Here is a 15,862-nt window from a genome sequence, read left to right as displayed (position 1 = left end):
CCCAACAAGTCCATCTCTGGGAATATGCAAAGATCTGTAAAATGTAATGCAGGGTGGGTAAGAGCCCCATAATCAGATGGCTGGGGTTTCCAATCCTGGCTCCGCTGTCTGTGAGCTATGTGCCCTCAGGTACATGAATTAATGTCACAGAGTCTCCATTTCCTCACCAGTACATCAAGCATATCATGAGGACTCCATGAGATAATGTGTATGAAATTCTCATTTAGCGCCTCACCAAGCACATAGTAGGTGCTATGTACTTGGTGTATGTACTATCACCAGGACAAAAACCCTCATAGCTGGGAAACAGTGAAAGTGTCCTTGTGCAGGGGGTGGCCTAAATAAGGAGCAGAAAACGAAAATGAGCAAACCTAGATTCATTGACACCGTGTGACCTCTACAATTTGTTAACAGAAAAACAAAAAGAATCTCGAAACAAAATAATGGCCGTATATTTAATATTTGATAAATCTTTAATATATGATACTCAAGGTTTATATAAGACATCTTTAAATTAAATTTAGGTGCTACGTTTCAGGTGCACATGAAAATATCGGTTGTTTGAACATTTTACAAATTTATATTTACTCCACATAAAGCCTACGCAGAGGCTTTCAAATAGCAAGTGACTCTGTTGAATTTCTTACAAACAGATATTCAGGGGCCCAGCTAAGTTCAATATTTGGATATGCCGTAATTAACATGGGACTTCCAAAAAAGAAGAACGAAAAACAAAAAGAACACAGGTTTCAAACATCACATGTAGCCACATGATTTCAAACATTTTGACCATGAATCAGAGCATTTATTTTTCACATTGTAATGTAGTCTAACCCAGGTTCAGAACTGAAGCAAAAATTTCATGAAGTGATATTTATCCTATCTCTGTGCCCTGAGTTCTGACATTTTCTATTCTCTTCTGTTCCATTTTGGAAGGCAGGTCGTTCTCATAAATACAGTGTTTTTTCTCTTCAAGGCTTTGGTGGATGTCACCGGACCGCTGGGTAGCTGGGTAGTGACTAGGAAAAAGGGTTGGGGGTGCGGGAAAAGTGTGAATAGGTGTCACACCTGTTAGTGGGTTGTATGTGTGAACTTACGTGCGTGCGTGTGTGCATAAGTGTGTGCTTACACATGTGCACTGTGTGCATACAGGTCTGTACGTGTGTGCATGTGTGTGCATACAGATACGCACATGTGTGCCTGTGTGTTGGGATGAGGGAGAGGCAAGTGGGGCAGTCACTTCAGGAGGAAAATTTGAAGGGGTGTCAAAAAACTCAGTCATCAAGATAAATAGTTTAATGCGATATTTAAAAAAATCAAAATAATGGAAAAATTCATAGGAACAAAATGCCAAATTTTTAAATACAGCCAGGGTCTGGCCCTGGTTTCAAAACTCAGCCTCACTCACTTCACCCTAATCCTGCTTCTCTGTACATGCATGTGTTTGTATGTGTGTTTGCATGCACGTGTGCGCGTATCTGTGAGTGTGGGTGTGAATACACGTGCGTTTGCATGCTTTTATGCATTTATATGTGTGGTGTGTGCATTGCGTATGCATGACTGCAAGCACTGTGCATATATAGGAGTTTGTAAGCATGTGTGCATGTGTGTGTGCCAACCTCTGTGTGCACGCGAGCACGCCTGAATGCCCAGAGAAACATCCAGAAAGATATCCTTCAAGCTAACTAAACTTTCTTTGAGGAGGTGAAAATTCAGGTATTTCTCTCTCTTTGTACTGGCCTCAATTCTCCCCCCTGGTATGGGTCATCTTACAACCAGAATAAAAACAAGAAAGCCAACTTCACTATGGAGGGAAGGTCTTGGGCAGAGGTGTTTCCCTCGGGGAAGCCACTGAGAAGGAAGGAATTGGAGAGATCCCCAAATTTACTCACCACCAATAACTGCTGAAGTTCACGGAGCATTTCACCATGGGCCAGGAACTGTCATCTCTTTGTTCTTCACTGTGGAAGATGCACAGTGCTGAACACATGTTTGTTGAATGAAAAAGTGAATGAGTCCATCATCACTCCCTTGAAGCCAGGACTGCTCTCCCTCTGCCTGGGATGCCCTTCCCGATGGTTCTCACATGGCCAGCTCCTTCTTATCATTTATTTATTTATTTTTGAAGACTTTATTCATCTATTTATTTGAGAGAGAGAGAGAGAGAGAGAGAGAGAGAGCACAGCAGGGGGAGAAGACGGAGAGAGACAAGCAGACTCCCCGCCGAGCAGGGAGCAACGCGAGGCTCGGTCCCAGGACCCCGGGGATCATGACCTGAGCTGAAGGCAGACGCTCAACTGACTGAGCCACCCAGGCGCCCTTCCTGTCATTTAGACTCCAGTTAATGTCGCCTCCTCCAGGAAGCCCTCTCTACTGACCTGTTTACACCAACCCATCAGCTCATTTAAATTCTCAAAATAGCACATTTCTCAGCATAGCAGATTTCTCATCTTCCTGCTGAGGACAGACTTCACCTCTCTTGTTCACCACTGTATCCCCACCCTTCACACTCAGCGCCTGGCATATAGTAAGTAGGTACTCAGTAAACATTTGCTGAATAAATGAATGACATCCCCACCCCATTACAAACAAGGAAATTGGAGCTCAGGGGTTCAAAGTCACCTGCCCAAGGTCACTATGTTTTTCAGGTGACGAGGCGAGGATTTAAACCCTTGTCCCTCTGATGCCAGAGCCTGGGCCATCAACCAGGTCACTTCCTCTCCTCCAGATGGCACCAGACCATGTGCCTGACGCTCCGATGTGTTCTCTGGGTCCCCAGAGGCTGCTTACAAGTGGACCACCTGCCAGGAGAAGCCCTGGGGATGATGGAAACAATAGCTTCTGTTTATTGAGCACCTACTGTGTGCCACTGAGAAGGGCTCAGAGAGGCTGTGCTGTGTGCTAGGGTCTCACGGCTGATCCACGAAACATGGCCCATGTTGTGGGTCGAACTGTGCCTCGCAAAGACGTGTCCAAGTCCTAACCCTTGGAACATGTGAATACGGTCTTATTTGGAAATAGAGTCTTTGCAGAAGTAATAAAGATAGGCGCAACATAAGAGCGTCCTAGATTATACAGCAGAGCCTAAATCCACTGACAAGTGTTCTTATCAGAGACAGAAGAGCAGAGAGAAGGGAAGAAGCCCGATTGAAGAAGCAGAGATTGGGGTGATGCGGCCAGAAGCCAAGGAACACCAGAGCCCCCAGGAGCTGGAAGACGCCTGGAAGGATCCTCCCCTATTGCCTTCCGGGGGATGCGGCCCTGAGGACACCTTGACTTCAGACTGCTGGCCTCCAGAACTGTGGGATAATAAAATTCTGGTTGGTTAAGCCCCCCGGTCTGTGGTCATCTGTCACAGCAGCCCCAGGACGTGAACACAGTCTGCTCGTCCACAATTTAGCATCACCGTTGTCAACGTACAGAAAAATGGAAAGAACTGTCCAGTGAGCACCCACGTGTACGCCCACCACCTAGAGTCCGCAGTTGACGCTTGGCTTGATTTGTCATTTTCTGTCTTTCCATCCATCCACCCACCCACCTCGTTACAATTTTTGCGATTTAAGAATTAATCTTTTTTAGAGCGGTTTGAGGTTCACAGCAAACTTGTGAGGGAAGGTACAGAGATTTCCCATACACCCTCTGCCCCCACCAAGGCACGGCCTCCCTGGTATCATCAGCCCCACCAGAGGGTGCATTGGTTACAACTGATGAGCCCACACTGACACGTCATAGCCACTCAAAGTCGGATGTTACGGACGGCCGTTACACTTCACTCTGCGTCTTCTACGTTCCGTGGGTTTGGACCAATGCAGAATGACGTGTACCCACCATTATAATCTCATACAGGGTATTTTTTACTGCCCTAAAAATCTTCTGTGCTCCACCTGTTCATCCCTCCCAGCCCCCACCAACCACTGATCTCCTTATGGTCTCCATAGTTTTGCCTTTTCCAGAATGTCATATAGTGAGAATCACACAGTATCTAGAGCCTTTTCAGATTGGCTTCTTTCACTTAGCAATGGACATTTAAGGTTCCTCCCTGTCTTTTCACGGCTTGATGGCCCATTTCTTTTTTTTTTTTTAATTTTTTATTGTTATGTTAATCACCATATATTACATCATTAGTTTTTGATGCAGTGTTCCATGATTCATTGTTTGTGCATAACACCCAGTGCACCATGCAAAACGTGCCCTCCTCAATACCCATCACCAGGCTAACCCATCCCCCCACCCCCCACCCTCTAGAACCCTCAGTTTGTTTTTCAGAGTGATGGCCCATTTCTTTTTAGCGCAAAATAATACTCCACTGTCTGGATGGATCACAGTTGGTTTATCTGTTCACCTCATTTTTTCGTGCATTTCAAGGTAAATCCCTACCTCCTCCCCACTTATTTTAACACAGCAGCCAAAGGGATTTTTTTTTTTTTTTTTTAGTCAGATCATGCTCCTGCCCTGCTCAAAACTTTCTGGAGGAACTGGTCCCACTAGACTGAAACCCAAAGGCCTCACTGTGTCCCCTGTGCTCCTTCATCCCACTCACCTGTCCCCTGCCATCCTCCTGGCCTGTGCCAGCCCACGTGGTCACCACTGGCTACAGTGGACCTACTGAGTGCTTGAAAATGACCACTGAGAATTCAGATACGCTCCAAGTGAAAACATACCAGATTTCAAAGACTTAGTACAGAGAAAAGGATGTAAAATATCTCATTAATCATTTTTTTATATTGAAGTGCATGTCGAATGGGGAATATTTTGGCCATAGTGGGTTAAATAAAATATAGGATTACAATTAATTGCATCTACTTATTTTCTACTTTTTAAAATTGTGGATCCCGGGAAATTTTAAAAGACCTGTGTGCCCTTGTTTGTGGCTTCGTCGTGTATCTGTTGTTCTGAGCAGGTCTAGGATGTCCAGTCCAGGAGGGCGGGGGAGGGGTGGATTAGACGCTCCATAGATATTTGGTGAATGAATGAATGAATGACCCCAAGCCTGAATGGCCCCAAAGAGGTGACTCTAAGTCAAAGATTTATTCGCCCCTGGCGACGAGGGAAGACCTCAGCTCCTGCTCTTTCGGAGTTTCAATGGGGGAAAGGGGGGCACTGGCAGGCTCATCCCAGGGCAGCCCCCTGAGCGGCTGGCTCGCTGGCTGGCCCGTGCCTACCCCCCCCCCCCCCCCGCCCGCCCGCCCGCCCGCCACCCTCCGGGACGAGGGCGCGTCTCAGTGGCTGAGAAGGCGGAGCCTCGGGAAGGGGGACCAGCGCCAGGCGCGGGGCTGCGGAGCAGGCTCCCACAGGCTGGGGTCCCTTCCCGGGGGCTGGGCTGGCGGGAAGGGGCCAGGCTGCCAGGCAGGCGGGACGGAGCCGGGGTGTCTGCTATCGACCGCCCGGGCGCTGCAGCGAAGCTTTTAGACCCGCCAGCACGTCCCGGCGGGGGACGGAGGTCTGGGCTTCCCCCTCCCCTACCGGGGGGCGGCGAGGGGCTTCCTCTGACGCCCCCAAGTCTCGCCCGCCCAGCCACCCGCGAGGCCTGCAAGCGAGGCCTCCGAGCTCAGATCGGAATCCCACTGCTCACGCCACTGCCTTCACACCGGGGGTGGGACCACCTGCCCCGGAACTTTACTGAGACACCATTTCCATCCCGCAGGTTCTGCTGCCTGCGTGCCTGACACGTGCGTGGGCCCGGGGGCCCGCCGCCCGCCAGAGTCTGGCACTTTTCCATCCGGAAGGTCCCGGAAGGATCCCAGCCCTCTCGTCCCCCCACCCCGCCCCAAGCACTTTTCTGATTTCTCTCTCTGTGGGTTAGCCTAGCCTTCTGGAGAATTTCATGCAAATAGAACCCCAGAGGGCGGCCTCTTTGGTCTGGGTGCTGCTTCTCAGCAGTGAGCATCCCAGAGATTTCCTAGTCTCCAGTATCTGCTGCGGAGTACTCCATGGTGTGAATGGACCTCAGCCTGTTCATCCGTGATCCTGTTGGTAGACATTTGGGGTGCTTCCAGCTTTTTGGCAAGAACGAACCAAGCTGCTATGAACATTTGCCAACAGATCTTTGCGCAGACATATGTGTTCATTCCTCTTGGTTAAATACCCAGGAAGGGAATTGCTGGGCTGTAGTGTGTGACTTTATAAAACAGAAAACACCTGGCAAATTGTTTCACACACACCAGCCCTGGATGAGAGTTCCAGTTCCTCCACGTCTTGCCAACACTTGGTATTGTCGGCCTCTGATTTTGGCCAGACTGATGGCTTGTAGCCTGGACCATTACTGTGACCTCTGCCTTGAAACCCTGCTTCTGCCCTGGATCCCCCACAGTTGCTTCTCTGCCCCCCCCAAAACCAGGTTCATAGTTTATCTTTATTACTTCCCTTTTTATTATAGAAAACTTTCACACACATGCAAATAGAAGAGTGTGAACAGCCTGGATGGCCCGGTCACCTGCCTTCTAGGATCATCCATATTTTGCGCATCTTGTTTTATCTCTCACCTCCCAACTTTTTTTTTTTTTATGGACTATTTTAAAGCAAATCCCAGGTACCATATTACTTCTATGAGTATCACATGAAACTTCTCAAAATTAAATCCAATGACATCATGGCCTGCCTTGAAATAGGCCAGTGGCTTCTTACGGCTCTTAGAAAAAATTTCAGCCTTCTACTCCTCCCCTGTCCTCAGGCGATGCTCCACTCACATTGTCCTTCTTGTCCTGAGCACATTCCAGGCTTGTTCTTGCACGCACGTGTTGTTCCGTCTGCCCGAAATGCTGTTCCCCCAGATATCTGCGTGGTTCCTGTGGTAGGCAGCATCTAAGATGGTCTCCCATGGTCCCTGCCTCTCGAGTGAGGGCTGGACCACTCCCTTCTTTCTTTTTTTAATTTTTTTTAAAGATTTTATTTATTTATTTGACAGAGAGAGACACAGCGAGAGAGGGAACACAAGCAGGGGGAGTGGAAGAGGGAGAAGCAGGCTTCCTGCGGAGCAGGGAGCCCGATGCGGGGCTCGATCCCAGGACCTTGGGGATCATGACCTGAGCCGAAGGCAGACGCTGAACGACTGAGCCACCCAGGCGCCCCAGGACCACTCACTTCTAACCAATAGGACGAGCGTGGCAAAAGTGGTGGTATGTCATTTCCAAGATTAGGTTATAAGACTGACTTCTCTCCTGGCGGGCTCTCCCTCTTGCTAGCATTCTCTCTTATCCTTTTGCTTGCTCAGTCTGATGAAGCCAGTGGCCATGATATGAGCTGTCCTATGGAGAGGTCCATGTGGCAAAGAAGGGAGAGTGGCCTTTGGCCCACAGCCAGCAAGGAACCGAATTCTGCCAACAGTCCCCTGTGTGTGTGCTTGGGAGCAGATCCTCCCTGGCAGAGCCTTGAGATGACCTTACCCCCAGGGGATGCCTTGACTGCACCCTCAATGAGAGACCCAGTTCAGCTAAGCTGCGCACAGATTCTTGACCCATGGACACCAGAAGATCACCCATGTTGTTTCAAGCCACTAGATCTGGGGGTAATTGGTACGCAGCAGTAGATAACTAATAAAACTCCCTCCCTTCTTTCAGGTCTTTGCTCAAAAGTCACTTTCTTCACACGTGAGGCCTTCATTGGCTACGGCATTAAAATTGCAACTCCAAGCCAGCACTCCCCATTCCTCTTCTCTGCTTGGTGCTCCTTTATTTAACTAATTCATTGCCTTGCCTTTTCCCCTGCTGGAACATTAACTCTCGGAGGACAGGGGCCTCTGTTTTGTCCATTGCTCTATCCCCAATCTTTTTTTTTTCTAAAGATTTTATTTATTTATTTGACAGAGAGAGAACGAGAGAGAGAACACAAGCAGGGGAGTGGGAGAGGGAGAAGCAGGGTTCCTGCTGAGCAGGGAGCCCAGTGCGGGGCTCGATCCCAGGACCCTGGGACCATGACCTGAGCCGAAGGCAGACACTTAACGACTGAGCCACTCAGGCGCCCCGCTGTATCTCCAGTCTTAAAACACTGCGAGGCACACAGTAGGCCTCACTGGGTTTAATAATACACCTACCACTGATCCAACAATCACACTTCTATTTATATACCCCTCAAAAATTGAAACCTGAGGGGCGCCTGGGTGGTTCAGGTCGTTAAGCTTCTGCCTTTGGCTCTGGTCATGATCCCAGAGTCCTGGGATCAAGCCCCGAGTCGGGCTCCCTGCTTGGTGGGGAGTCTGCTTCTCCCTCTCCCGCTTCCCCACTCATGCTCTCTCTTGCTATCTCTTTGTCTCTCAAATAAATAAATAAAATCTTTTTTAAAAATTGAAAGCAGGTTCTTTTTTTTTTTTGAGAGAGAGAGAGAGAGAGAGAGAGAGAGAGTGCATGTGTGAGTGAGGTGGGATGGGGGGTGCAGAGGGGGAGAAAGAAGCCCAAGCAGGCTCCATGCCCAGCATGTAGCCTGACGCAGGCCTCGATTCCACGACCCTGAGAGCATGACCTGAGCCAAAATCAAGAGCTGAATGTGCAACCCACTGAGCCACCCAGGCACCCCTGAAAGCCTGTCTTGAAGAGATGTTTGTACACCTATGTTCACAGCAACATAATTTTTTTAAGTTTATTATTTATTTTTTTTAGTAATTTCTACACCCAACGTGGGGCTCGAACTCACAACCCCGAGATCGAGAGTCACATGCTCCTCTGACTGGCCGGTCAGGCGCCCCCACAGCAACATTATTCACAATAGCAAAAATGTGGAAGCAACCCAAGGGCCCATCAACAGAAGAATGGATAAACAAAATGTGGTGCTCTCCTACGAGGGAGTATGATTCAGCCTTAAAAAGGAAGGGAATTGTGACCCAGGCTAGAACATAGATGAACGCTGAGGATATTATTATGCTGAGTGAAATAAGCCAGACACCAAAGGACAAATTCTTGTGATTCCAGTTATAGGAGGGACTTAGAGCAGGAAGAATTATGGAGACAGAAAGTAGGATGGAGGGTGTCAGAGGCTGGTGGGAGGGGGAATGGAGCGTTAGTATTTCTTGGGGATGGAGTTTCAGATTTACAAGATGGAAGGAGCTCCAGAGGTGGATGATGGTGACAATTGCACCACACTATGAATGCGCCTGAGGCCCCTGGCCACTTAAAAATGGTGAGATGGGGGGGCGCCTGGTGGCTCGGTCATGTGAGCGTCCGACTCGTGATCTCAGCTCAGATCTTGATCGTGGGGTCGTGAGTTCGGAGCCCACATTGGGCTCCACGCTGGATGTGGAGCCTACTTATAAAAAGGAAAAAAAGGGGGTGCCCCCCTGCCTTGAGCCGAGCTGTATGCACACCATTCTTGCCCGCCATCCCTTCCCCCATCAGATCTGCGTGCCTTTCACATCTCCCCAGCTTCTCGGGAATTTTCAGGGATGGGAAATCCTCTTCCTGCCCAAATATGGAACCAGAAAGCACGCCTCTTTGTCAACTGAGGGTGGACTTGGAGAGTTGGGGAACGTGGCTTGGGCCCGATCCACTGGGGCGCCCTTGTTCCTTCTGTAGCTGCCTGGGCACCCATGTCAGGAGGGGTCATCAGCTCTGGGGACACTGTCCTGCATGAATCACCCTTTGGACAGGTCTCTGACAGGCCGTCCTCCCCGTACCTCGTTCCTCATGCATAGATTCATGAGCCACTACAGGGCTCGGCAGGCCCTGCTCATCCCTCCTTTGTCGGCAGGTGCATGGAGAACCCACGCTCACCAAGGGTCTGTGTGCCCACATGACACCGAGAGGCTCCCGGCCCGGCTGCGGGCTGGATGTTCTTCCATTCGCCCTAGTGTGGACTGAATGGTGTCCCTGCAAAATTCCCATGCGGAAGCCCTTATCCCCAGTGTGACTGCACGTGGGGGGCCTTAAAGGAGGTAATTAAGGTTACATGAGGTCATAAGGGTGGAGCCCTGGTCCCACAGAACTGGTGTCCTTATAAGAAGAGGATGAGACCAGAGATCTTGTGCTCCTGCTGCACACACCTAGAGGCGTGGCTCCGTGGGGACACAGCGAGGAGGCAGCTGTGAACCAGCCAGGAGGAAAGCGCCTTGACCGTGGACTTGCAGCCTCCAGAGCTGTGGGTTGTAAATCTGTTACTTGTGTATAGATCTGTTGTTTGTAAGCCAGTGAGTCTGTTGTGACAGCTTGAGCTGAAACAGGACAGGGACCTGACTGCTAGCAGCCCTGGGGTTACCTCACGTCACCCTTTACTAGTTTCCCTGGACGCGGCCCCACACCTTCGCTAGGCCTTCCTCCACTGTCCCCTGTATATGTGCTGCTGGTCGCCCATCACTGGTCTCAGCCCTCGCTGAAAATTGGGATGACCTGGGGAGCTTTCACAATGACGACCCTTGACCCCAGTCGGAGAGTCTGAAATAATTGGGTGGGTTTGGCTTTAGGGAGCTTTCAAACTTCCCTGGCTGATTCCAACATGTAGACAGTGTGAAAACCCACTCATCTATGGCAGTGTTTTCCAACAGGAGGTAAGTCTGTCCTCCCAGGGGACGTTAGGCAATGTCGGCAGACATTTTGGTTGGCACAAGTCGGGGCGTGGGTTTTATCAACATCAAGTGGGTAGAGGCCAGGGACGCTGCGAAACATCCTACAACGAACAGCACGGACCATGTCATGAAACCAACCCAGCCCCAGATGTCAGTCCTGTCAAAGTCAAGAAACCTTGCCCTAGAGGTACATGTGTTCCCTCGTGTTCCCGATGTAATGGCGCACAACCCTACGTCAGGGGCAGGTGCCACTCTCCTCCCATTTTGCAGAAGGGAACACTGAGGCCCAGAGAGGGGAAGTGACTTGGCCATGCTCAGACAGCAGAACTGGGTGCTTGCATTGCTCTTTAGCACAAAAAGCAGTGAAGAGTGTCCATGACATCATACGGAGGAGGAGAATCACAGAATCGAGGAGGGCGTCCGTCCGTGAAGCCCGGTGGTTAAGCATGTAGATTCAGCGGCCGGTCTGTTGCTTTCTGGCTCTGTCCCTTCAGGCAAGTGCTCCACCCACCCCACATCACCCCCGTGCCTCAGTGTCCCCTATTTAAAAAGTGGGATTATGGCAGTCATGAGACCTGCATGGGTGGGCTTGGAGGGTGCTGGCTGAGTAGGGGGCAGGGCCAGCAAGAGGGTGGGATGGGGTCCACTCGGAGCAGGTGGGGAAGACTCAGGTGTTATCTGGGGGAAGAGCATGCCAGGCTGGCCAAGGGAAGAGCCAGTGGGCCTGGAATAGAAGGAGGGAGGGGAGGCCTGCTTCATCCTCTCCCCTTCTCTTCTTCCTGAGCCAGATTTGGAAAAGGGCCAACTCCAGGTCTGGCTCACGGAGCCGATTCTGCACATCTCTTCCTAGCTTGGGGCTTAGTGACTCCACGTTCGCAGCTTGAAATCAACCAAGGTAGAAGAACTGACACCATGGAAATTGGCAAACACCGCACATCAGGTCCCCTTGCCCCCGCCGGTTCCCCAGCACCCTGCAGCTTACACCCCTCGGCACGCCCCTCACACTCCGTCTCTGTTCAGGCTGCTATAACAAAATGCCATAGGATGGGCGGCTTATTACAAATCAGCATTTATTTCCCAAAGTTCTGGGGGCTGGAGGTACAAGATCAAGGTGCCGGCAGACACGGCATCGGGTAGGAGCACTCTCCTGGTTCATAAATGATGGTCTTGCTGCATCCTCACACGGCGCAAGGGGCAAGGGAGTTCTCTGGGATCCCTTTTATGAGAACACTGATCCCATTCATGAGGGCCCCACCCTCACGGCCTAATCACCCCCAAAGGCCCCACCTCCTCATACCATCCTTTTGGGGGTTCGGAGTTCAACATCTGAATTTTGAGGGGACACAAGCATTCAGCCGGGGGTACTGGCCTCCCCCCTGGAAGGTGAAACCACCTTCCCAGCGGACCTCTTCCCACCTGCCCTTCAAGACGAACAAAACCCTCTTTGCAAAGGTGAGGCTGAAGACCAACATCATCACATCGGAGGGTGACAGAAGAAGTGTCCCGAAGAAAGCTGCAGCGGGGTGGGGAGAGAGCGAGGGACAGGGGCTGCTCTGTAGATTGAGGGGTAGGGAGAGCCCCTCCGCGCTTCCCGCAGCCCCTGCATCTTCCCACCTCCAACCGCCCCCCCCCGCCCCCCCGCCGGCAGTCACTTGAGTGCCCTGAATCTTCTTTCTTACAGATTCCCCCTCATCCGCACCACCCCACCCCGACCCCCGAGTCCTTCTTAAGGCCCCTGCCCGCCGCCCTGGGTCTGCCCTGCTCCCAGAATTTTCGTCATGCAGAAATTTCTCAGTTCCAAGCTCATTTCTGCTCATTGAACTCATCTTCCACCCGAAATTGGCTTTGCTGCTCGCTCTGGGCAGCTTCCTTGCTCCTGTTAGAAAGGCGACATGGGCAGTGACTCGGAGGTCACCCTGCCCTTCGGGGAGCTCTGTGGTCGCCACCTCACTCTGTCCACACCCATCCCGATGTTGGAGCCACTGAGGGTGGCAGGGCCCCCCAACAGCCCGGGGCAGACCCAAGGCTTGTCTGGCCCAGCATGAAGGGGGGTTAAGGAGGGTGCCGGTGGTCCAGTCTTCCTTGCTCTGCCCTGCCTTAGTTTCCCCATCTCCCCACCCCAGCCTCTCCTGCAGGAAGCTCTAGGAAGAATTTCCAGACACACAAAGATGAGGCAAGGCAGCCTCTCTCTTCCTCCTGCTCATGCCAGCTTGGGCCCGGCCCCAGTGGGCCCCCGGGTGGGGACGATTCCCACTGAGCTTGGACGGAGACCGCTCCCAACCTCCCAGCAGCTGGGAGCCCCCCCAAATCTTGGACACCCAGTTGCGTCCCCACCCCACTGTGCCCCCCTCCCCCATATCCAGGGGCTGGAGCCAGAAGCCATGTCTTCTGTTTATAGATTGAGGAGGGGGGAGAGGGGTTGGCAAGTTTTAAAAGCTCATTAAGGCCTGAATTCTTTTTATAGATGAGGTTTCCTGCGACTTTTCTTTCCTTCACCCCCTCCGCCCCTCCCTGCCTTCTGAATGCCGTATTTATTTGAGTTAGAAAAATAATGAGGTCCCTGAGGTCGTACACAACACCTCGGCTCTCTAATCAAAGTATTGTTGGGGAATTAGAAACATATAGAAATCTGTGGTGTTGGCCCGCGGGCCACCGGCTGCGGACGCGGGGCACGCTCACCCAACGCCACCCAAGCCCCACCAGACTGTCTTTGGGGGAGGGATATAATTAGCTGTTTTCCAGCAAAGTCTCTGCAGCGGAGAGTGGGCTGGAACTGCCCGTGGTACTCTCTAGTGGGGGCTGCAGGATGGGGTGCAGCCCACTCAGAAGACATTCCTGGCTGAAGGGAAGAAGAACGGAGGGCCGGGTCCCGCCAGGCCTACTCCACCAGGGGTGGGGGTTGGACACACTGGAGGCACTCGATCAAATATGCAAAATGAATCAATGAATGAACAGTGACAAAGGACCACTCCAGGCCAGGGGCTGGTCTGCCTGGCCTTGGAGACCCAGGTGGTGCTGGGGATGGGGCGGGAAGTTTCTGGTTTGGGGGGAGGCTCTGTCTTTAAATCTGCCCAGCCCTAAAGCAGACAGATTCGGGGTGCTTGTGGGGGAGCTGAGGGCCAGCGCCCGGCCCACGGTTCCCCTCCCAGCCCGGCCTCCCTGGCCTGCCTGGACAAGAGCAGGCAGCCGGTGACATTTACAGAGTCTTAGGGTGGCTTTGGCGGAGGGGTGGGGGGTGAAGGCAGGGAAGCCAGAGGTGTTTGGAGAGCCTGCGTGTGTGCATATGCGTGTGTGAGTGTGTGGGACGATCGTGACTGTGTGTGTGACCATGTGTGAGAGGGAGAATGTGTAACTGGGAGCATTTGTGGGGACGGGTGGGGGGGTATGTGAGGCTTGAGGGTATGTGAGGGTGTGAGGCTTTGAGTGTGTGTGGGGGCTATGTGCAAAATTTAAGTGTGTGAAGGTGTGTCACTGGGTGAGGGTGTGAATATGTGTGTGGAGGTGTGAGAACGTGTGGCTGTGTGGGAATTTGAGGGCGTGCGTGTATGTGACGGTGTGAGGGTGTGAGTGTGTGTCTGGGGGACGGGTGACCTGCTGGCTCGGCTGCACCCGCACCTGGGCTCTGGCCTCCCTCAGTCTCGAAGCCCCCGTTGCCCCAGCTCCTTCGGACGCTCACCCCATCCTCCCGAGGGGTTAGCTCTTCCCTCGGTCCAGCCTCTCACTCCCTTCTTCTGTGTGTTTGGACTTCCCACATCACACTTGAGCATCTGGGGCCTGTCTGCCTCATCCCCCTCCCCGGCGGGAGGGTGGGGGCCGGGGGGGGGGCTGGGCCACCTCCGAGTCCTTTGCTCCTTGGAGGTCCTCCGGGTCCCCTAACCGTGTGGGGGAGGCCCGGAGAGACTGCTGCAGGGGCAGGGAGGCGGGAAGGAGATGCGAGCCGGGGGCTGTGGGACTCTTTCCAGAAGATTCTTCCGCCCCCTCCGTTGACAGACTCGGGTGCCCAGAGAGGACAATGGGGGTGGGGGGGACTGAAAGCTGACCCTCTGCTGGGTGGCTCTCAGCCCTGGCTGCACATGAGAGTCACCTGCTCTAAAATGTCTCTGATGTCCCACATCTCCCGCCTCCCCCGCCCCCCGCCCAAGGCTGCACCCCCAGCTGGAAGTAGCTAGAAGTACAGGGTCCTAGGCAAAGCCTAGAGCCTTCTCAGCGGGACGCTGTTGGCATTGGGACCTGCCAGATCCTTCTCTGTGGTGGGGCCATCCTGTGCTCTGAAGGGCGTTGAGTGGCATCCCTGGTCTCTGCTGGCCGGACACCAGTAGCACTCTACCCCCCACCCCCAAGTCGTGACAACCAAATATGCCTCCAGACATCGCCAAATTGCCCCTGGAGGGCAGAATCGGCCCCGTGAGAACCTCTGGGCTTAGCGGACAAGGGGGCCTTGGATGGGCACCATGATGCCCCTTCACTGTCTCCCATGCCCCCAGAAAGCTCTGGTCCTTTCTTTTTGCCACATTCCCCCCCTCAAGCCCTGCGGAATGAGAGCAAGCGGGGAAGCAGAGGGAAAGGGGGACGAGCGTCGGTGAGGACTGCGGGCCCAGGACTGTCAGAAACGGGGGTGGGGTGGGGTGGGGATGGGGGGTTCCCCTCAGATGCCCTGAGCTCCGGCTGGCGCTGAAGGAAATGATTTCCACCTGCCTTCTCAGCAGCGCTGCCCCAAGGCTGCAGATTAAGAATCAATTAAGAGCTGGAAGAAGGATTTGCCAAGCGGAGGCGGCGAGAGCTGGGGGCGCTGGGCTGCAAGATGGATGGGGGTGACTGGCAGGGGCGGGGGGCTCAGTGGGCCCCCGGGGCTCAGGGGGGAGGCTCCCTGCGACCGCAGTCGAGAGTAGTGGTAAAAACAGTGCCTGCCTCATAGGTTGTTGTGCAGATTTTAAACGTGTACGGCTCTAAGAATAGTGCCTGGCATGCTAGGTGTTTGCTAAATAAAAATAAGATGAAGGATGGGGCCAGGCCTCCCCTAGCTGTTACGTGGCCTGTGGCTACCGCAGGTGACACTGCTGGTGTCCCCGCCCAGGCCACAGCCCCTTTTCTGGGCCAGTGCACCCATCTTCTGCCTGCTTCGGATGTCGGCTGCCAGCGACTCACACCTGCCCTTTCTCTGGAGCATGACTTGTGCTGGGAGCCCCCTCCTCTGGAGATGCCAGGGAGCCATTCCCTCCCCCCAGGTGCAACCCACAGCCAATCGCTTTCTGATATGGGGGTGCTAAAGGCCAGCCCCCTTGCCTCAAGTTGGAACAGACCATATGATGCAGTTCACACCCCGGCGCTCCCTGTGGGATGGGGCTGGGGCTAGATCCAGCTGAACCCACATCCTGG

General features: G+C 52.9%; 1 long non-coding RNA gene across 1 annotated transcript; it reads right to left on the bottom strand.

Annotated features, from left to right (window-relative positions):
• Window positions 1-425: 425 nt before the first annotated feature.
• On the bottom strand, window positions 426-2,516 carry LOC141371625 (uncharacterized). The gene is made up of 3 exons (XR_012376714.1): window positions 2,379-2,516; window positions 1,893-2,139; window positions 426-1,019 (listed from the first exon to the last, which is right to left on the bottom strand). It is a non-coding gene; the product is annotated as an uncharacterized lncRNA (long non-coding RNA).
• Window positions 2,517-15,862: the final 13,346 nt, after the last annotated feature.

This window comes from Callorhinus ursinus, unplaced genomic scaffold, assembly GCF_003265705.2.
Source record: "Callorhinus ursinus isolate GAN/ISIS: 27379988/994484 unplaced genomic scaffold, GSC_fseal_2.0 scaffold82, whole genome shotgun sequence".
NCBI classification, from domain to species: domain Eukaryota; kingdom Metazoa; phylum Chordata; class Mammalia; order Carnivora; family Otariidae; genus Callorhinus; species Callorhinus ursinus.
Note: the sequence above shows the minus strand (reverse complement) of the source record. Positions and strands in the feature narration are given on the sequence as shown.